The sequence below is a fragment of the Elephas maximus genome, chromosome 22 (assembly GCF_024166365.1).
Source record: "Elephas maximus indicus isolate mEleMax1 chromosome 22, mEleMax1 primary haplotype, whole genome shotgun sequence".
NCBI lineage: Eukaryota > Metazoa > Chordata > Mammalia > Proboscidea > Elephantidae > Elephas > Elephas maximus.
Genome location: NC_064840.1, coordinates 9,224,693 through 9,246,500, shown reverse-complemented (window position 1 = coordinate 9,246,500; position 21,808 = coordinate 9,224,693). Strand labels below are relative to the sequence as shown.

The window sequence follows — 21,808 nt, the reverse complement described above, 5'->3', positions numbered from 1 at the left end:
AGTACTGTATTTTTAATGTCTTTTTTGTGAAGCATATCTTAATACAAACGAATATATAAAACAAATACATACCCATGTACGTACTACCTGGTTTGAGAAATGGAATATTACCAATATCTTAGCCCTGTATGTGTTTATACCTCTCCGATGGCACTAGTCTCCCTCCCCTCAGAATTAACCACTATCTGCAGTTTGAGGTTAATCATTTTCTTGCTTTTCTGTGTGTGTGTGTCCCTGTACCTAAACAGCATGTTAAATTTTGCCAGTGTTTGAACTTTGTATGAAGAAAATTATACTGCACATATTCTTCTGTGAATGATTGTTTTAATTCATAAAAAACAATACCAAAGATTAAAGTATATCGTCACTGAAACCTAGAGACTTTGGGATTCAGGTGCTTGTCAGCTTGGCTTTAACCCTTTCAAGACCCATGGGACATATGGCATCCCACTCCCTGTGCCTCTCAAGCTCTTTGGCAAGAGGGTAGCCTGATTTTAACTCACTTGGCCTCAAGGTGGGAGCCAATCCTGAGTGGGAGCCTCATTTAGGTGTAGACTGACCATTATCTTAGGTGGTACCTCCAGGATGTGTGAATTTTCTAAATTGTTGATGGGTTTGCCTTAATTTCTGTGACATAAGCCTCCTCATTATGTTTCCCAGTTACAGTGTTCTGGTGATAACATACTTATCGCAAGAATAAGCTATTGCCAGTCTTCATTCAGCCATAGTGACCATTTTTTCCTTTATTGTTTCCGGTACTGGCTCCTTTTTCTAGCTTTGGAACAGTAAATAATACCTTTCCAATCAGGAGTAATGCATTGCAGTGGTAGTTTTTAAGAGATTGTAATTCCCGTAAGTTATTTTTACCCTGCATTCGATCTTAGGGCCCAATCACTGCTTCCGCGTGTAGCTGGTGGAATGCACAGCTGTGAGCAGTTGTGCAGGATTCTGGGGCAGCTGTGTCTGCTTCCTGCCTGTTACTCCTGCTTTTGTTAGAATGAAAAAGACATAGTAGTGATTTTCCCGAGATAAAAAATCCCGTGGCTTTATTTATTTTTTTATTTATTTGGACTGTAAGTACTGCTTTTGCAGTAAGGAAGAATGCATTGTACCATGTTTTGAAAAATTTCGTGAAAAATAATAAAAAGGCTAGAAGAAGGAGACTAGAATAAAATGTATGCACACTCATTGCCTGGTGCCTTCATGTTTTACCTCATGTTTTGCAAATTTCAAGAAATTAAAAAAAATTTTTTTTTAGACCAATTTTATTGTTGACTCATATGGGCAGGATTTACATTGTCCATGGTCCGCTGACACACATGTGATCCCAGATGATAGCTACGAAAATCCATAACCCATAACAAAAATTCTGAATTGGTCCTTAATCAGTATCCCTTCATTAGTGAAAGCACATAGGCTTATCTTTGATCCTGGGTCCCACTTTGAATGGGAATTATCTTCTACTTTGTATTTAAATTGAAGTTGAACCAAAAACCAAAGCAGTTGCTGTCAAGTCTATTCCAGCTCATAGTGAACCCCGTGTGTTATGGAGTAGAATTGAAATCCTCTTAAGGTCAGAGTGTGAGCAGAAAGTAGTTTCTGGATGGTCGGATTACTGTTGTTATTTTAAAGACCCCTGTTGACCTGCTGGACAATTTTCCTTCCGCAAGAATTCATCGCACTCTAGCTTCCACACCAGAGAGTGAAGCTGCTGTTGTGGAAGACCTGTCCTATTTACTGAGGCCAGAGCCCAAGGTAGCAGAGGACCATTAACACTCCACAGTTCAGCCTCTGGGAGTATCGATCTGGGTCTGTGAGCTCCGTGAATCCCTAGGCAGTATATTACCTGTGAGCACCTATGTGAATCTTTCTAAGGAAAGGATTTATAGCCTCGTCAGTTTTGCATAATTAGTTGGGGGTAAGTGGTGGTATGAAATGAGTGAGTGGGCCTGGGTCCTACCTAAACATCATTTGGCTTGGAACTAACCGTTCTTATAATTACTACGTTAATTCTAGAGAGGGTTCTTAAAATATAAACCCCCAGGCTTAGAGCTTTTTTTTTTTTTTTGTCTTGTGTTTTAAAATTGTATTTATACAGTCTTATTAGTAATTATCACATTCATGGTTTCTTTGCTAAGAGTAACGGAGATCCCATCGGAATAACGTTAGTATTTATGTTGTGCACATCTGTGTTTGTTTTAATGAATAATCAGTAGAATCATCCATTTTCCAGCCATAAGAGAACTTTGTATATTGTTAGTTTCTAAGGACCAAACAATATAGAGTGAGATTCAATTTAAGCTTCGTATTCCTTTAGGAGTCATTTCTTATAAAGAAGCAGGAAAACTAAATATTGTAAGGTTTTTTGCAAACTACGCCCAAGCTACTCTTACGTAGGCAGAGGTACCATTTCTGTAATGAATTTAGGGATCCGAATAAGTTAATACCAAAAAGAACATAGACCCAGATCCATAATAACCGTGCAGCACACATTAGGTATCATCATAGGAGCCCTGGTGGCACAGCGGTTAAGGCACTTGACTGCTAACTGAAGGTCAGGGGTTCGAAACCAGCAGTGGCGCAGTAGGAGAAAGATGTGTGGCAGTCTTTTTCCATAGAGATTTATAGCGCTGGAAACCCTACGGTGTCACTATGAGTCGGAACCGACTCAACGGCAGTAGGTTTGGTTTTGGTTTATCATCATCATCATTGTTGTTTGACTATTTCCTGCCACCAAATCCAGGTCACATTGAATGACAGGTATAAAACAGTTAATGCAAAAAGACTCCGTCTGCTATCAGTTCATGGAATTAGTTTGCCAAAAGCACTGCTAGAAAGTTCTGTGAAGATCCACAGGTAACCCCAGGTCAACTGTGAAACTGAAGAGTAAGTCATTTCACACAGAGTCTCAACAATTCAGTTACAAAACTAGGCCTGAGCACTTCCTTTAGCCCTGAGTTCATACTTTTTTTTTTACTTTTTAAATTATGTTTTGAATAGGTGTACTACATGTAAATCAAGTTTTTAAAATGCAGACACTAAAATATTAAAGTCGATCTTCACTGCTAACCCCCAGCCACTCTCCCAATGAAGCTGTTTTTGTGCATCCTGCCAGAGATACACTGTGCAGACCCCAGGGTATGTGTATACACACCTTACTCCATCTTTTTTTTTTTACACAAATGATATTTAAACATTGTTTTAATTACTGTTTCTTGTAGACTTTCTATATTAAAACATTATAGAGCTGCCCTATTTTCTTTCAACTCAGCCCCTGATTCTAATTTTTCAAAAAAACTTATTGAAAGAACATTCTACCTCCCTTTGTTGAAAATAGAGAAGTGTGAAATCAAGATTACAACAGGAAAAAAAAATTGTGGAAAAAAACCCTATCATGATCAGATGTGGGAACATGTTTTATTTCAACAGAAGGAAGACTTCCAATGGGTTCATTCAGGTTTGAACCCCTGTCAAGAATTTGCCTTCTAACAAGTTCCCAGTTGATGCTAGTGCTGTTGGTTAGGGACCAGTTCTGAGAACCACTAGCAGAGCAGTGATTCTCAAAATTTATTTTACATGAGAATCGCCTGGGGATCTTGTTAAACTATAGAATTTGATTCAGTATATCTGGGATGGAAATGAACCGACGGGTTTGAAGCCCCGAACAGAGCTGATGGTACTTACGTGGAAACACTTGTTCTTTGTAACAAGGCACGTACCCAGCCCAAATTCCTCCAAGTGTGCAGGCTTAGAGAGGGAAACGAGCTGGGCAGGGCCCATTACAGCTCTGTGCTTGTGCTGAAAGGAAGCAGGAGCCTGCCGTTGAAACCAGGCAAAGAAAGAGCATGAGGGTCCTAATGGGTCTGCCAGGTGAGGTTGTTTACTTAGAGTGACAAGAGTTCTTTTAGCTACTACCCCTGTACTGTAATCTGGGGTCGGCTTGTCTGAGTACAGAAGGGTGGTGCATTAGGGTAGAGGCTGGTGAGAATGACAGTAAGGGTTGCTGCCTCACAGATTCAGAGCTCTCTGTGAAGCCTTCCTTGATCTGCTACTGGCCCCAAGTATCCTTTTTCCACTCAGATTCCACTTTTGGAAGCCCTGATGCCCATACTTAAATATTCCCCAAATTCAGGACAAAGATAATCCAAGCTGGTTGTTGTGGACATTATGCACGGTACAGGTGCCTCACTAACTTAGCACCCTACCCTCCTTCGGTAAGTAGAGTCAAAGGTTGGGTGGGATTAACCCACTACTGGCTGTCAGTCCTTGTTACAGAGGTTGTTTTAGAGATGGGCAGCACGGCTGAAATCACTCTGCTTATGGTACACCCTGACCAGTGGGTGTTGTTCAGGGGTGGGAAGGTTGGCCAGGCACAGGTTGTTATTACTAGGGCCAAGTGATGTGTTCTTAAAAACAAATGTTAGCCTGGCACATAGTAAGCACTAAGTGAATATTTGTCAAATGAATGAGTCTTACGTATTTCAGTGAGGCTGTAAAAGGCTGACTCCTTGTAAATACTTCTCTCCATTCAGGGAATATTTAAAGTAGCTACTGTGCACCGGGCCCTGGGAAGGCACGGACACTGCCCTCAGGGAACAGGTCTAATTCTAAACCAAGAACTAAATAGTGTGGCAGGAGTATGGAGAGTCGGAAGGCTTTCCTGCGGAAGCATCATTGCAATGGAGGCTGGAGCCGGCCAAGCCTAGTGGCAAGGGGAGGCTTCTGCAGGAGGAATGCAAGTCCGCAGGCCCTAGGTGATGAGCTGGTGCATAAGAGGAAATCAAGGCCAGCAAGGCTGGAGCAGAGTAACGGGGTTGCAGGAGAGCCTAGAGAAGCAGCAGGGCTCAGACCGGGCAGGGCTAGCTGGCCACAAGGAGGGTTTCAGTTCCCAGGGCAAGAGGAAGCCAGTGAAGGGCTCTAACCTTTGTGTTTCAAGAAACACAACTTTTTCTTAGCCTGATGGTGAGGACACAGTTGCTTTTTATAGTATCCTGTATAATTTTCTGAATGTCTGAGATATTAAGAGGTTAGATTTTCTTAAAAATTATTCTCAGTACTGTGACAAGGAGGTTTGAGAAAGGCAGGAGGGGAAGTGGAGAGACTGGTGCAAGCAAAAGGCAGTGGTGACATGGGCCAGCGTCATGACAGCAAAGATAAGAAAAAACAGTCTCTAGAGATATTCAGAGGGAGAAGCTGTGGGGTGTGGATGGGGCGCAAGGAGTGATTAGGTGGTATGGGGGGTAAGGAAAGAGAAGACTCAAGACTCTTCTAGACCAGCTGCTGCTGAGTCAGTTCTGACCCTATAGCAGCTCATTTCATAGTGACCATGTAGCAACCCAAGAGTCTTCTAGCGTGAGTAAATCCTAGCACTTTCTCTGCCTAAAAGTACAAAGTTATATTTTGTTTTAAAGACAGGCAGTAAAAAACCAAAGCCATTGCCATCAGGTTGATTCCGACCCATAGCGACCGTGCAGGCCTTATAGTGTGGTACTTATTAGCACTGATCCTGGGACAGGCAGAACTGGCTTTGAGTTCACCAGCAGTGACAATCAACAAGGCACTTAGCCTCTCAGAGCCTCCACTTCTGGGTGGGTGTGAGGATTAAATGAGGGCATGCTTGTAATGCGTTTGCTAGCACGGTGCTGGGCACACAGGAAACAACCGCTAAATGGAAGAAATCGATGGTAGTGATTGTTGAAAACATAGAGATGTGTTTTAACACCCAAGTTGGTGAGATAGAGGTTGAATCACCTAATCCAGCCATTGGTTCTGAAATTGATGCCCATGGGAATCTCTGGAAGCACTTATAAACATGCAGAGTCCTAGGCCTCACTTCTGGAGATTCCGATTTGGAAACTGGGGCCAGGAATGTGCGTTTCCATCGAGTTCAGTGTCTGAGTGATTCAGATATTGGTGGTTTGTGGACCATACTCAGAGAAACACTGCTCTAGGCCCTACTACTATAAAACAAACAAATACTCCCCGAGCCCCCTAGGTGGTGACAAAATCAAGTCTGACATCTCTATATGAGTCAGCACTCTTTGGCCGTGACAGGAACACCTATCAAACTGGCCCAACAAAAGGAAATGTACTGACTTGTGCCACTGATGTGTCCAAGGTAGCTCTGGGTACAGCTGGAGGAGGACCTCGAGTGAGATTGCCCAGCCTCACCTATCTAGATGGCCCCTAGGAATGGCAGAGCAGTGAGCTGAAAGGAGTGGCTCTCTAAAGCTTTGTGGGATGGAGGCTACCTCACCAGCTCTGGACTTGATGCCTCCAGCATTTTCAATGAGAGAAATAACTGGTATTTTGGACTTCTATTACAGCTGAATGGAAACCCTCGTGGTGTAGTGGCTAAGAGCTACGGCTGCTAACCAAAAGGTCGGCAGTTTGAATCCACCAGCATCTCCTTGGAAACCCTATGGGGCAGTTCTGCTCTGCCCTATAAGGTTACTATGAGTCAAAATTGACTCCGTGGCAATGAGTTTGGCTTTTTTGGTTTTTTTACCGCTGAATCTAATGCCAGTATGTGAGTACCTACCTCACAGGGTGGTTGTGACAATTTAATGAGTTGTATTTAATGGGTCTGTTGCAGTGCCTGACTCAATAAAAATGGTGATTTTTTCACAGCTGTTATCACTCTTCATTTCATTCTTCTGCTTTGTATGAAAGTCGTTTACAACTCTGCCTCCCTCACTGTTATGAATTGAACTCTGTGCTCCAAAAAGATGTTAAAGTCCTAACCCCTATACCAGTGAATGTGCTCTTGTTTGGGGAAATAAAAGTTTTTCTTTGCAGATGTTATCAGCTAAGTTAAGGAAGTCATACCCAAGTAGAGTGGATCCTAATCCTGTAAGACTTGCATCTTATAAAAGAGGAAGACAGACCCAGAAGCAAAATCACATGGAGAAGAGAGAAGGAATGCCATGTGATAGTAGAGGCAGATGCGTCTGTCTATAAGCAGCCAAGGGACACCCAAGGATTGCCTGCAGTCACCAGAAACTAAGAGGGAGGCATGGGACAGTTCCTCTCTCAAAGCCCCTGTAAGGAATCGACATGGCTGGGACCCTGATTTGGACTTCTGGCCTCCAGAACTGTGAGAAAATAAAGTCCTGTTCTTTAAAGCTGCCCACTGTGTGGTAGGAGACTAAGACACTCACAAAGGGCATGCTCCTTAATAGCAGAGACTGTCTTCCCTGGCCCTCTCCCTCAGCTCCTAGCCTGAGTTCCTTGGATGCAAACAAGAAAAACTTAAGCAAAAAGGGCATTTTTTGGAAGGCTATGAGGCCCCACCAGATGGAAGGAAAGGCTCAAGAGCTGGGCGGGACACAGAGGAGCATCAGCTGTCCCAAAGATTCTCAGGAGAAACGGCCAGAAGTCTCCCAGGATCCCACCACAGCGTGAGTGAATGCTAACCCTTGGCTGTCTCATTGGCTCCACCTATGTCATGTGCCCACCCCTCAGCTAGGAGAGCGGTTGCCTTTTTTTAAAAAAAAAAAAAATTGTATTTTAAGTGAAAGTTTATACAGCAAGCTAAATTCCCATTTCACGAGTTGTTTAATGACGTTAGTTGCACTTTTCACAATGTGTCAACATTCTCTTTAATTGCGTTCTGGTTGCTCCATTTCCAGTGCTGTAGTTTCTCTGCTCCCTTCTCATCTTTGCTTTAGAGTAATTGTTGACCTTTTGGTCTCATTTAGATTTTTTTTTTTTTATTGTACTTTAGATGAAAGTTTACAGAACTAGCTTCTCATTAAACAGTACACATATTGCTTTATGGTACTGGTTACCAACCCCACGACATGTCAACACTCTCCCTTCTCGACCTTGGGTTCCCTATTACCAGCTTTCCTGTCCTCTCCTGCCTTCTCATCCTTGTCCCTGGGCCCCTTTAGTCTTGTTTTATCTCATGGGCTTGTCTAATCTTTGGCTGAAGGGTGAACCACAGGAGTGACTTCGTTACTCACCTAAAAGGGTGTCCGGGGCCATATTCTCAGGGTTTCTCCAGCTTCCGTCAGGCAGTAAGTCTGGTCTTTTTTTGTGAGTTAGGATTTTGTTCTACATTTTTCTCCAGCTCTGTCTGGGACCCTCTATTGTGGTCCCTGTTTGAGCAGTCAGTGGTGGTAGCCGGGCACCATCTGGTTGTACTGTACTCAGTCTGGTGAGACCAGTAGACTATCTTAGATGGCTGCTCACAGGCTTTTAAGACCCCAGATGCTACTCCCCAAAATAGAATGTAGAACATTTTCTTTATAAACTATGTTATACCAGTTGAGCTAGATGTTCTCCAAGACCGTGGTCTCCACAGCCCTCAGCCCAGCAGTTCAGTCCCTCAGGGAGTTTGGTGTGTCTATGGAGCTTCCAGGACCTTGCCTTGTAAAAGTTGTGCTGAATTCCTTGGTATTGTGTACTGTCTTACCCTTCACCAACATATAGATGGTTTTTTAATGGAGCACCATACTTATGGGTAATAACCTTTGTGCCAATCTATTATTTTGCTAAAAGGTGACCTTGGGACAGTTTTTCAGTTCAAAGTCTAAAGAGTATCTCAGGGCCTTAGTCTCAGGGAGTCCTCTAGTCTCAACATGTCCAGTAAGTCTAGACTTCTAAAGAATTTGAGTTCTGTTCTGTTTTTCTCCTGTTCTGTCAGGGCCCATTTATTGTGGCCCTGATCAGAATGGTGGGTAATGATAGCCGGACACTATCTAGTTCGGTCTCACGGTAGATGATGCCATGGCTCATGTAGGCTGTCAGCCCTGTAGTCTAGTTTCTTCTCTGAGACTTTGGTTTCCCTTCTCTTTTGCTCCTGACTACTAGTGACGGATAGTTCTATCTTGGTTGACTGCTCGCAAGCTTGTGAGACCCCAGATACTACATACCTCACTAGGAAGCAGAACATGAACTGTGTGAACTATATTATGCCATTTGGCTCAGTTGTCCCATGTGAATAAGGTCCTAAGCCTTCAAACTCAGAAAAAATCTTGCAAGGTGTTTGGTTATATCTGAGAAGTACCTGTAACTGTGTCCTCTATGAATGTACATGCGTGGGAGGGGGTACCTTGATTAACAGTTCCACAGGGGTGGATCCAGCAGGGAATGTGGAGTGCTGATAACAAAAGAGTGACATAGATGGGGTCTGGATGTGCTGGATAGTAACTGAAGCCCTGACCCAGACACTAATAGAAAGTAACATTTCCCATAAACGGAAGTATTAATGTGGGGCTGTTCCAGGTCTGGTGGACAGAGTGACTTAGCAACATCATCAGGGTGCTTCGCATCTCTCACAGCTCTGCCCTCCTTAGGCTGGGAGCAGGGTGGTGGCAGCAGTCCCAGGCCTTACATCGAGACCTTCTCCAGAGAAAGAACAGAGGCAAGGCATCTTCCAGGTCTCCTTTGGGAAGTAGGAAACTTCCAGAAGCCCCAGCAGACTTCCCCTCAGATCACACTGGCCAGAGCATTGGGTCACATGCCGTTTCCTGAAACAGACAATAGCAAGAAGGGGACGGAAGCACTGACACTGGTTTGGCCTCATCTCCAGCGGTGGAGAGAAGTTGGGAGTCAATCCCAGGTCTGCTGTCGGACCCATGTTGGGCCCGTCTGCTCGAAGCCTTATCCGCCGGCCAAGAAGGCTAAACCACATTGTTGGGAGTGGTTTCCATGAGTAACCAGCAGATGGACAGGGGCTGCTGCTGAATCCTTTAGGTTCTGCTCACCAAAATGAGAGGAAATAATTCCAGAGTCTTCTGCCCTCCTCTTCCCAATGGAAGTCTCACTCACTTCAATAGATGGGAAAGATTCAAGAGAACTGGAGACCTTGACCCACGAACATTAGCACCCACCATTGCTGCCATGTGTAAAGGAGTCCGTTGAGAGCCCTGTATCTGGAGCAGGGTTTGTGGTCTAGCTTTGCCTCTTACCAGCTGGGTAGCCTTGAATAAACTCCGATTAACTCAGTTACATCTGTGAAATGGGGACAAGATGCTTAGCACAGTGCCTGGCATGTAGTAATTGCTGAATAGTGGCAGTTTTTTGTTTTTTTTTAATATTTTATTGTGTTTTTAGTGAAGATTTACACAGCAGTTTAGGTTTCCACTCAACAATTTCTACACAAGTTGTTCAGTGACATTGGTTACATTCTTCACAATGTATGAACATTCTCATATTTCTGTTCTGGATCTTCTGTTTCCATAATCTAGTTTCCCTGCCCTTTTACATTCTCTCTTTGTTGTAAAGTAATTCCTGACCATTTGATTTCACATAGGTGATTTTTTTTTAAATTTTTATTGTGCTTTAACTGAAAGTTTACAAATCAAGTCAGTCTCTCACACAGAAACTTACATACACCTTGCTACATACTCCCAGTTACTCTCCCCCTAATCAGACAGCCTGCTCCCTCCCTCCACTCTCTTTTTCGTGTCCATTTAGCCAGCTTCTAACCCCCTCCACCCTCTCATCTCCCCTCCAGGCAGGAGATGCCAACATAGTCTCAAGTGTCCGCCTGATCCAAGAAGCTCACTCCTCACCAGCATCCCTCTCCAACCCATTGTCCAGTCCAATCCTTGTCTGAAGAGTTGGCTTTGGGAATGGTTCCTGTCCTGGGCCAACAGGTCTGGGGGCCATGATCACTGGGGTCCTTCTAGTCTCAGTCAGAGCATTAAATCTGGTCTTTTTATGAAGATTTGGGGTCTGCATCCCACTGTTCTCCTGCTCCCTCAGGGGTTCTCTGTTGTGTTCCCTGTCAGGGCAGTCATCGGTTGTAGCCCGGCACCATGTAGTTTTTCTGGTCTCAGGCTGATGTAGTCTCTGGTTTATGTGCCCCTTTCTGTCTCTTGGGCTTGTAATTACCTTGTGTCCTTGGTGTTCTTCATTCTCTTTTGATCTAGGTGGGTTGAGACTAATTAATGCATGTTAGGTGGCCGCTTGCTAGCGTTTAAGACCCCAGACGCCTCTCTCCAAGGTGGGTTGCAGAATGTTTTCTTAATAGATTTTATTATGCCAATTGACTTAGATGTCCCCTGAAACCATGGTCCCCAAACCCCCACCCCTGCTATGCTGGCCTTTGAAGCATTCAGTTTATTTTGGAAACTTCTTTGCTTTTGGTTAGTGGCAGTTCTTAAATTCCAGGCATTGCACTAGGCCAGGACTCCAATGTGGACCTTGCCAGCCCTTTAGCCATTGTCCCATTTCTCTGCTCCTTTCCATGGGTGGTCTCTCCCATCTTTTCTCCACTACCCCATCTGTATTCTTCAGCATACTCCTATCAGTATTTGATACTGTTTTTTCCTCCCTCTTTCTGGAAACACTTCTCTCAGTTTCCAGGACACCACACTCCCTTGGTTTTTCCTTCTATCTCCCTGGCTCCTCTGTCTCCTTTGCCGCCTTTTCCTTGCCTGATGAACCTCTTAAGTTGGTGTGCTCTAGCTCAGTCCTGGCCCCTTTGTCTACATTCCTGGAGGGGGTCTCAGCCCTGTCCATGATTTGCAATTCCCGCTGTGCACTGATGACTCCCACACCTCTCTGCCAAGTTCCAGACTGAAACCCAACACCCACTTAACCCCTCCACTTTGACAAATGAAACATTATCAAGAACACATAGAATGTCTCCCACTTCTGGCCTTTCCCAGGTGTCTCCATCTTGGTAGGTGATACCACTGTGCACCCAGATTCTCCAGCTTCTTCCTTGCCCCTCCACAGCCAATCCACCTATAATCCCCATCTGTCTGTCTAGTCTCCAAATGGGTCCCGAAGTCATACCCTGTTTTCCTTCCCCACTCCCAGCATTCTAAGCCAAGTTATCACTGCCACTTGCCTGCACTCCCGTTTTTACCTTTCTGTAATTCAATCTCTACCCAGCAGCCAGAGCCACCTTTTAAAGTCAAACCGTATCAGCTGATGTTTGGATAAACACAATGTGGCATAGCCATACAATGGAATATTATTTAGCCGTAAAAAGGGATGGAGTGCTGATACGTGCTACAGCATGGATGAACCTCTAAAACATTATGCTAAGTGATAGAAACCAGACATAAAAGACCACGTATTATATGATTGCATTTATATGAAATGTCCAGAATAGGCAAATCTATAGACATCGCAGATTAATGGTTGCCAGGGGCTGGCGGGGTCGGGGAGTAGGGAATGGGGAGAGACTGCTAATGGGTGTGGGGATTCCTTTGAGGGTGATGAAAATGTAGACCTACATAGGTGGTTGTACAACACTGTGATTGTACTAAATGCCACTGAATTGTACACTTTAAAATGGTTAAAATATCAAATTTTACATGTTTTTGACCACAATTACAAAGAAATCAGATTGTCCCTCCCCTGCTTAAAGCTCCCATGGCTTCTTGATTTTCATATGAACTCCAGCGCCTCCTGTTGGCCTCTGTCCTTCCTTCTGACTTCATTTGTCATCACTCTGTCCCCTCCCATGATGGCTCCCATGAGGCCAGTAATTCTGGCCTCCTTTCAGTTTCTCATCGGGCCAGCCTCTTTCCCATCTTAGGCCCTCTCCATATATGGCTGTACCTTAGCTTTTAGTATTTATTGGAACATTACCTCCTCAGAGAGGCTTTCTCCAACCATTCTACTTCATCTCTGTCTCCACATAACCTGCTCATTTCTTTGCTGATATTTATCCAAGTTTGTAATTTGGTCAACAACAACATGCCTCCCTACTAGAGAGTAAGTCCAGTGAAGGGAGGGATGACCTGTCTGTCTCGTTCACCTCTGTATGCTCAGTCCCTAGCACATAGTTGGCACCCAAACTATATGTGAGTTAAGGAAAGGTCATCCAGCTAGCAATAAAAAGGACAGACATAGGACTTGAACCCAAGTCTTTGTTTTTTCTACTCTTCCACATGATTCTGAACTATGAAGCCAAAGTTTGCGCTGAGTCTCAGAGAAGGGACTCAGAGTCAGCCATGACCTTTTATTGTAGCTACATGGTCATACATGGGTACCCAAGCCTTGTGCAAATGTTCTCATATGGCTGTCACTGCTGTTAGATGAATCGTATCTGCTGGGAATGGAGCCCCTGGGCCCTGACAGCAGATACAACTCTGCGAAATCTAAATAACCACTGCGTCGTCATTCCTGAGCCGAGAGCTCATCCACTTCTCTGTCCTTCTTTCCACTTTCACATTCTCCTAGAGCCAGGACCTGGCTTTTGCCAAAGGATGGGAAGTGGTCAACTGCAGCAGCGGAAAGCACTGTCCTGGAGGAACCAAAACCAGCAGAGGCAGACCGTCTCTCTTCCCACTGGGTAAAGGCAGAACAGGCCCAGCTGTTCTGGGCAAGATAAGGATCAGACTCCACAGGTGGTACTTAGGTCTTCCTCAAAAGGCACTGTGAATGTCAAAATGCAGGAGCCTAGAAAGCTCCTGGGATGATGACTGACATACAGAAGCAAGTGGGTTGTACTGCATGGTGGACATGCAGGACATGGGGGTGGTGCAGGTGTTGCTGCAATTGAATAAGGGTCTTGCCTCTCCCTGGTCAAGAATGAGCAGGTAAAGCACGGAGAATTTTCCACATGAGCAAAGCTTTATTAAAGAGGCTTGCAAGTAGGGGACGAGGAGGGCCTAGGCTTACCCCCATCTCACAGAACAAAGGATTTGCATGGGTTCTTAAAGGTTTTTGGGTGGAAAATATGTTAACTACGGTGCGCGCTCAGCAGCTTTCTAAGATGGCTTCTGTCTGGGAGGCCTCTGGGATTCATAGCAGGACTTACTATGGGGTGTCGCGCTCTCGCTCCCCCAGCTCGATTCCCCAGCTGTGGCTGCAGCCTCTCACTGCCCTTGGTGGAAGGTCACACAACGGTCACAGGTGGATGTTCTGCGCGTGTCCCTGGGGCTGGTTTCATTTGGCTGCTTCTGAAAGACAACTTTAAGGACTGTTTTCTGATACCCTGCCTCATTGTTCTGGGGAATGGTTTATGTTTCTGCACCCCAGCTCATTTTCTGTTACTTTGTTACTTTAATTTGTTAGTGTGAATTGCAGATTTAGGGGCCCCTCTGTTCAGTCCTTTCAAAGGGATGGCAAATTTACATGACATTAAAGGGCAAGTATAAAAAAAAAAGTTGTCTGTAAATCAGATTTTCGTGACCCCAGGGACCGCCTGGAATTAGTCGTGTGTATTTTTTTTTATGTTTAACCAAAATAGGCCCTGAGGTGGGAAGGGAGTGTAGTCAGGCACCCTCCTTGTTATCATCATCATCATGGTCACTCTGTTTGAAGGGCAATGTCAGTCTGCATCTCACTCAACCCTGCTGCCTGCTCCCAACAGGCATGTCCTCTTCTGAATACGGCTTGAATTCCTGGCAGTTGCCTGTTGATGTCTGCTGCAACTATTTGAATTCTGTTCCCTGCCTTACTGGGACTCCCTTGTGAAAGGGAACCTTGCTGGCATTGCCCAAACAAGTCCTTCCTCTGTGGCAGGGCTCCTGATCTTTTTTTGTAACAGGGGTTCTTTGACAGCTGGTGAAACCTTGTCTTACTTATCTAGCGCTGCTCTAACACACCAAACAAATTCATTTTCTCACAGTCGAGGAGGCTAGAAGTCCGAATTCAGGCTGCCAGCTTTAGGGGAAGGCTTTCTGTCTCTGTTGGCTCTGGAGGAAGGCCCTTGTCTCTTTGAGCTTCTGCTCCTAGGTGATCTTCACGTGGCTTGGCATCTCTCTTCCCTCATCTCGGCTCTTGCTTGCTTGTTTAATCTCTTTCATACCTCAAAAAAGATTGACACAAGATACACTCTAATTCTGCCTCATTAACATAACAAAACACAACCCATTCACAAATGGGATTATAGCCACATGAAGTGGGTAGGATTTACAACTTTTTTTTTGGCAGGGGGAGACAGTTCAATCTATAACAAGCCTCTAGACCTCTTCTGAGAGTGATTTTTTAAACGCGTGAAATAGGATGTGTGGTATGGCAAAGAACATGTTATCTTGAAATAGTTATGACGTTTAATTGTGATAAAGTAATATATGAATTTCCTTGTTAGCACATTAGACTACAAGAACTATCAGTTGGTTCAACAGCTACCGTCATTTTAAAGTAGTGAGCATAAGTTATATTTTGAGATATCTACGGTAACCACTGATTTGAAAACATCTGTGAGTTGGATTGAAGACAAAATCATAGGTACTGTTAATACCACTGTGGTATTAGAGGTTAGTGAAAAGAAGGATGTAATTTTTTCCCACCCAAGTTTACCAACTTCCTGAATTGTTTTTGTGGACTACAGGTTAAAACTTTACTCTGGTCTCACCTCCCCAACTGAGAACAGGGGCGGGCCCTGCATCTTCTAGTAAATCATAAACATCTAGAAGGAGCCTCTCACACAGTGCCCCGTTCTGGCTGGTTGGGTCTTTTGATTTGCTAGGTAGACAGTCACACTGATTGCAAATGATAGCCTTTTCTTTTTTTAGTTTTTGTACCTCTTATTTCTTATTGCATTGGCTGGGATCTTAGGTGCCATTCTTAATACTAGCATCCTTGTCTTGTTATGCTCAGCACTTATTTGCTACTTTATTAAATAGCAAATAAATTGACACATCTACTATGTGTCAGGCTGTGCTGGGAGATCTTCTCCTGTCCACTGAGAAGGCTGCGTAGATAGCAGCACTGTTGAGAACAACGTTATTAAATCCTCCAGACTGGCTGAGCTGCTCCCTGGGGATCCTGGTTTCCAAAAAGTAGGCCATAAGTCCTTGCCTGCAGCCCCAAGGCATAAGTAAGGCTGGGAGCTGCAGGCTGTCCCAGGACCATTGCAGTGTGGAGTAAAGGGGCCAGCAGATGGGAAGAAGACTGATGCTTGCAGCAGGGGTCAGCCAGAGATAAGTCAGGGTCCTAGTTAGAGCCTGGCCTTAGTAGGGCCCGCCGAGGCCACCACCTGTCTACACTAAGGTTAAAACTGCAGGCAGGGCCAGTTGTTACAACCAGCAGAAAGGATGGAGCTTTGAAGTGGGCAGTTAGGTGAGGGCATATCTGTTCTCTCCCTTTCTTCCCCTCCCCAGTGTGAGGGGCATGAATGAGGGTGGGGGGGGTGGGGGGGTGGGGAGCAGTGCACACTTCCCCTCCACCCTAGACAGGCCCTGGGGCAGAGGAGAGTATCTAGTAAAATATATAGCTGATCTTTAAAATGGACTCAACAATGCCTTGGGGACTGGAATGGGACTGTCGTAATAATGAAACGGAACTAAGGAGTCAGAAGACCAGACAGAGATGTTTTTAAGAAAGCCTGCTGCCCAGCAGGGGGGGTCAGGGGAGCAGCCTTGGGAAAAGTGAAGCCAGTAGAAGCTAATGGAAACAGGACCCAAGGTGTAGACTCCTATTCACAGTAACCTATAAATATATTACTTACATGGCAGAGGGGACTTGGCAGACGCGATTAAGCTAAGTAAGGGTCTTGAGATGGGGAGAGCACCCTGGATTATCAGGGTGGGCCCAGTGTAATCACAAGAGTCCTTAAAAGAGGGAAGCAGGAGGCTCAGAGTCAGAAGATGTGACAGAAGGAGAGGTTTGAGTAATTCAGGGCCATAAATCAAGGAATGGAGATGGCTTCTAGAAGCTGGAAGAGAGAAGGACGGGGTTCTCCCCTAGTGCCCCAGAAGGAGCACAGCCCTGCCAACACCTTGTTTTTAGCTTAGTGAGACCCAGTTCAGACTTTGGACCTCCAGAACTGTGAGAGAAGAAATTTGTGTTGTTCTAAGCCACTAAGTTTGTGATAATTTGTTACAAAAGCAATAGGAAACACATATATTCCCCTAAAGACTTGAGACACCTACCTCCAACCCCACCCGCACTAAATCAGAATCTGAGAGGTGTGTGGGAGATGGCCTCTGCCCTTGAAAAGCTTGGGACAAGTCTTCCTGGGAAGGCAGAACAACTAATTCCAGGTGTGAGCGCACCAGAAAAGAGGTATGAACAGAAGCTGAGCAAGGGAGGGCCCACAGGGGAAGGCCATTAGTGCTGGGCCTGGAAGGTGGGAAGGAGTTGGCCAGGATCAAGGGGACCTCCAGCCTCAGACCCCATCCCGGGGAGCCCTGAGGGACTAAGGGTGCCCACCCCCAACCCCTGTATGCCTGATACTGTGCAGGGGACCAGCAGAGCCACTCCACCCTAAGGAATGAGGAGTCTCAGACACAAGGGATGGCTTCGGCTGCCAGAAGCTAGGCTGGCTACCCTAAAGTGTTTGTGGCATTGAGGGGGGGTGGCTTCCCCCTCCCCCATCCAGCCAGAGAAAGGAAGTAGTTGGTTCCCTCCTCCCACCCCTTCCCTTCCTCCCTTAGGCTCGTTTGGGCCTGGGATTCTCGTGATTCGCTCCCACAGGCGGGACCTTTGTCCATCTGCCGACTGCGGGAGGCCCAAGCCCAGAAGAGGCAGGGCGAGCCGGGTGGGGAAAGTTTGAGACAAACAGGGAGATTGACAAAGAGACAGGCCAGTAGAAGGAGAGAGAGACTGAAAAGAGGTGAGACAGAGACCGAGAGCCGAGAGCCGAACACATAGACTGTTAGACGGGGGATGGAGGGGGTGGGAGGGGGCAGGCCCAGGGCGGGGGCGGGGCGAGGCGGGAGAAGCGGGGCGGCCCGGGGCGCAGCGAGTCTCCAGTTGCTGCGGTGGCCGCGGGCGGGCGAGGCGCAGGGTAAGTGCTCCGGGGCCAGGGGCACCCCCCTTGGCGCACAGCCCCTTCTCCAAGCCTCCCCGGCCCGATTAATTACTCCGAGGAGAGCCAAGGCCCCATCCCTGCCACCGACCCCATGTCGCTCCCTCCATCCTGTCCGAGGCCCCTCGGAATCCCAGCGGGCCCAGGGCCCCAGTCGCCCTGGCTACTGGCGTTTCCCAGCGCGGACCAGTGCGGAGGGCAACCGGGAAGGCGGTGCTGCTGGAGTCCAGTAGAGGGGAGAGCCTGAGGCGCCCCCGCGGGACCTGGAGGGAAGTGCCTCTGCCTCAGTTATCTCCCTTGGAAAATGGGCGTGTTGTTAAGAGTCGCCCATTTGTATTGAGTGATTGATTACCTGGGCCAGGTGCCTTCACCTCATCACACTCCTCACAGCAATGAGGTAAGGTAGGTACCATCTTTATCTCCCTCTTACAGGTGAGGGGACCAAGAGAGACCAAGTCACTTGCCTGAAGTCACACAGCTAAAGGAGACGGACCAGAACCTCCACCAGGTCTGTGTGAACCCACAAGCCCTCTTATCTACCATCCGTGCCCTGCCACCTGCGTGCATGGAGAGAAGTGGAGGTACAGGCAGTGCTGGGTGTCCCAGGAGGAGGCTGAAGTGAGGACCTCACCCATCAGGAAGGGAGGGAGGCACTTTGCCTGCACCAGGAACATCCCAGGGCAGTAAATCCTTCACCTGGAAATACTTTAAACACCGACTTAGTCGAAGGATCCGCAGGAAGCGGCATAATGAGCTGGGGCCAGGGCTAAACCCCAAGACAGAAGAGGTACAGTGCGGAGCAGGAACCCTTACCCGGCACCTCCCTCCGCTGGGTGTGACTGTACCTTGTTAAGCCTCAGTTTTCTTCTCTGTCCCATGGGTTAAGCACAGTAGTAGGTACTTCACAGGACTGTGGAGAAGATGAAATGAGAGAATTCTTGTGGTAGCCCAGTGCCTGTTGCCCCCCTCCACTCCGTCCTGCCCCTCTGAAAGCACTACTCTGCTCTGGACACCTTTAACCTCAGGTTGGTCAGGGCGCTCTGAGATCTGCAGTATTTCCGGACAGCCCCATCAGCAGCTGGAAGCATCTTGAGTAAGACCCAGGCTGGGGGCAGTAACTTCTCCTCATCTGACTCCCCTGGGGGAGAGGCTCTGAGCTCTGCCAGAGTGGGTTGAGGGTAGGGTTTTGAAAATCTTTGAGCTGTGGCTTGCACAATTCCAGAACTGCTCTGCAGCCCCCAAGCCTTCCTCCGCCACCGATTAGCAAGAAGGAGGAAGCGCAGAATATTTTTGCTCCAAAACCCAGTCCTTTCCTAGTTGCTCAAGCCTAAAATCTTGAAGCCGTCTCCAGTCTTCTTTTTCACTTAACCGCCGCATGTAGGCCATCAGCAAGTTCTACGTTCAGGCACATCCTGAATTGGACCACCCCTCTGCATCCTCACGTCAACCCGCAAGTCCAGGCCACCATCATCCTTTGCCTCCTCACTGATCTTCCCGTGGCACCTCTGCTGCCTAAATCCTCAGCTTTATCTACCAAGTCTGTACATTTTCGGGCCCCACCCAACTCTTAGATCTGATCTCTTGCTACAGCTTCTCACTGCATGGTCCGCTGCGGTCACACTGGCCCCCTTGCTGTTCCTTGGACATGCTCAGCTCTTTTCTCTCTTTGCCCTGTGCTCATGCTGTTCGTTATGGTGGGTTCCTTCTTGTGACTCTTCCCCTTGTAATTTAGGGAGCATTGGAAGTGTCACGTCCTCAGAAGTCTTCCCTGACCATCCCAGCTGAAGGAGCCACAGGCACTTGCTCTCTATCCCCTTTACTTTGTTTCCTTTCTGCCCAGCCATTAGCCCTGGGTGATATTATCTTGTTTATGCATTTCCTTGGTTCCTTATTTGTCTCCTCTGCTAAAATATCAGTCCACCAGGGCCCTGACCTTTTTTTTGCTCTTCACTTCTGATTCCCCAGGGCCCAGCATAGTGCCTGCCACATAGTAAGCGTTCAGATAATTTTTGTACGGTTGCTGCCAGTGTACGCAACCGTCTGAGTTCTACTTTTCTTACGTATCATTGCCTAATAGGCTTCTTTCCACATTTCTACATAGATCTCAAAATTGTAATTCCTTTTAACAGAACACTACCATTCTCGTTTTTCCCTAAAGTGGACATTTGGGCTGTTTCCCGGTTTTAGTTAGCCAAAATAATACCCTGCTTGGTTATAATATCTTTGTCCAAATTGTACATTTTTTGCTATCAAATGATTTCTTTGAGATACAGTTCCTGAACTGAGGTCTTCAAGTCAAGGGTACCATCATTTTGAAGGCACTTGCCTCTTATTATCAGACGGCTGTTCAGAAAGATTACTCTCAGCAAAACGTGCATGTTTTCCTACAGCGCCTCAAGCGTTGGGTTTTATTATTTTTTATTTGTTTTGAATTTGGCTGGTTTAATGGGAAGGGCATGATCGTTTTTAATGATCTATCTCTTGAATTAGTGAAGCTGGATGTTTTTCTAAATGTGTCTGCTGTTTCTATTCCCTGTCTTGTAAAGGGAGGGAGCTCTCCAGGGCACATTAATTCTCCCTTTTACCTTCACTTAAGGTGATGGTTCCGCTTGAGCCTATCTCCTGAGAGCCTGTGAGGGCCCCCAGAGGCTGAAACGGGGAACACACCAAGCTGAACTCCGGTTACAGGAGCTGCTGTGTCAGTCAGCCAGCACTAAACTCTTTGAAGGTCCCTTGTGCTCTTGCTGTGGGTTAGACAATGTGGGGAAAGAAAGGGCTCTTTTTTTTTTTTAGTCTTTGTGAATATTTTCTTTAAAATGGTAACATTTTATTTTTTAATTATAAAAGGATCACATGATGTGCAGGGTTATTTGTTAGAACACTGGGGCTGCAGGAGATTAGGAAATGACCTGAATGTTGGCCGCTAGGTCACTATGAGTCGGACTCGCTTCTTCAGCAACAGGTTTTGGTAGTGGGACTGAACACGTGAAGGGACGTTCCTATAGTGGGTCCTGTGTAGCCATTACCATAAGTGTACTTGATCTAGGACACACTGATATACAATGATCTCTGAGATATTATATTAGTCCATGGACACTGTAACAAATTCCCACAAACCTGGTGGCTTAAAATAACAGAAATTTACTATTTTACACTTCTAGAGATCAGAAGTCAAAAATCAGTCTCACTGGGCTAAAACCAACTTGTTGGCAGGGCTGCACTCCTTCTGGACACTCTAGGGGGAGATTCTGTTTCCTTGCCTTTTCCAGCTTCTAAACACAGTCCACATTCCTTGGCTCATGGGCCCTTCTCTCATCTTCAAGGCCAGCAGTATAGCATCTCTCTCTCTGACTCTGACCCTCTTGCCTTCTTCTTATAAGAGCCCTGTGATTATGTGGGCCAACCCGGATAATCTCCCCATCTCAGCATCCTTAATCGCATCTGCAGATTCCATTTTTGCCATGTAAGGTACCATATTCACAGATTCCGGGGATTAGGACGTGGACGTCTTCAGGGGCTCATTATTCAACCTGCCACAGATAGTTAAGGGAAATAAGCAAGGGTCAGAGCAGTGTATGGAGCTCACATTTGTTTAAAAAACAAAAAGAAATATATATGTACGTGCTTGCAAAGGCATAGAACACCCCAGAAGGCTATACAGGAAACTAGTAAGAGTGGCCACTTCTGGAAAGGAGAACAGGGGTGGGAGGAAGACTTACTGTTCATAGTAAATCTTTTATGTATTATTTAAATTTTTTTACTACATGCATATTTCACTTACGTTAAAAAAATAAGTAATTTTTGAAAGTAACAGAGTCATCGTAAAGGTTTAGACGTTCCAGAAACAAAGAAAGGGAAAATACTCATCCCCTATCCAGAGAAATCACTCCCTTTTTCTTCAGAGATAACCACTTTGAAGAGTTTTGCTATATTCTTCTAAACTTAAAAAAGTACATACATGATTTTTTTTCTCTAAATCTGATTTATTTTGTTGTTGAGAATATACACAGCAAAACATATGCCAGGTCAACAGTTTCTACATGTATAATTTAGTAACATTGATTACACTTTTTGAGTTGTGCGACCATTCTCACCCTCCTTTTTCTGAATTGTTGCTCCCTCATTAACATAAACTCG

At 45.9% G+C, this 21,808-nt stretch overlaps 1 protein-coding gene across 3 annotated transcripts in view; it reads left to right on the top strand.

Moving 5' to 3' along the window:
- Positions 1-17,323: 17,323 nt before the first annotated feature.
- Positions 17,324-21,808, top strand: part of HVCN1 (hydrogen voltage gated channel 1) — a 41,910-nt gene continuing 37,425 nt past the window's right edge. Inside the window, exons 1-2 of one of the 3 annotated variants that reach the window (XM_049867053.1) lie at positions 17,324-17,476; positions 18,104-18,179. The gene's annotated coding sequence lies outside the window, so the exon portion shown is untranslated. Of the gene's footprint in view, positions 17,477-17,564; positions 17,651-18,103; positions 18,180-21,808 lie in introns of those variants that run through there. The other 2 variants (XM_049867051.1, XM_049867052.1) reach the window with 2 other exon arrangements.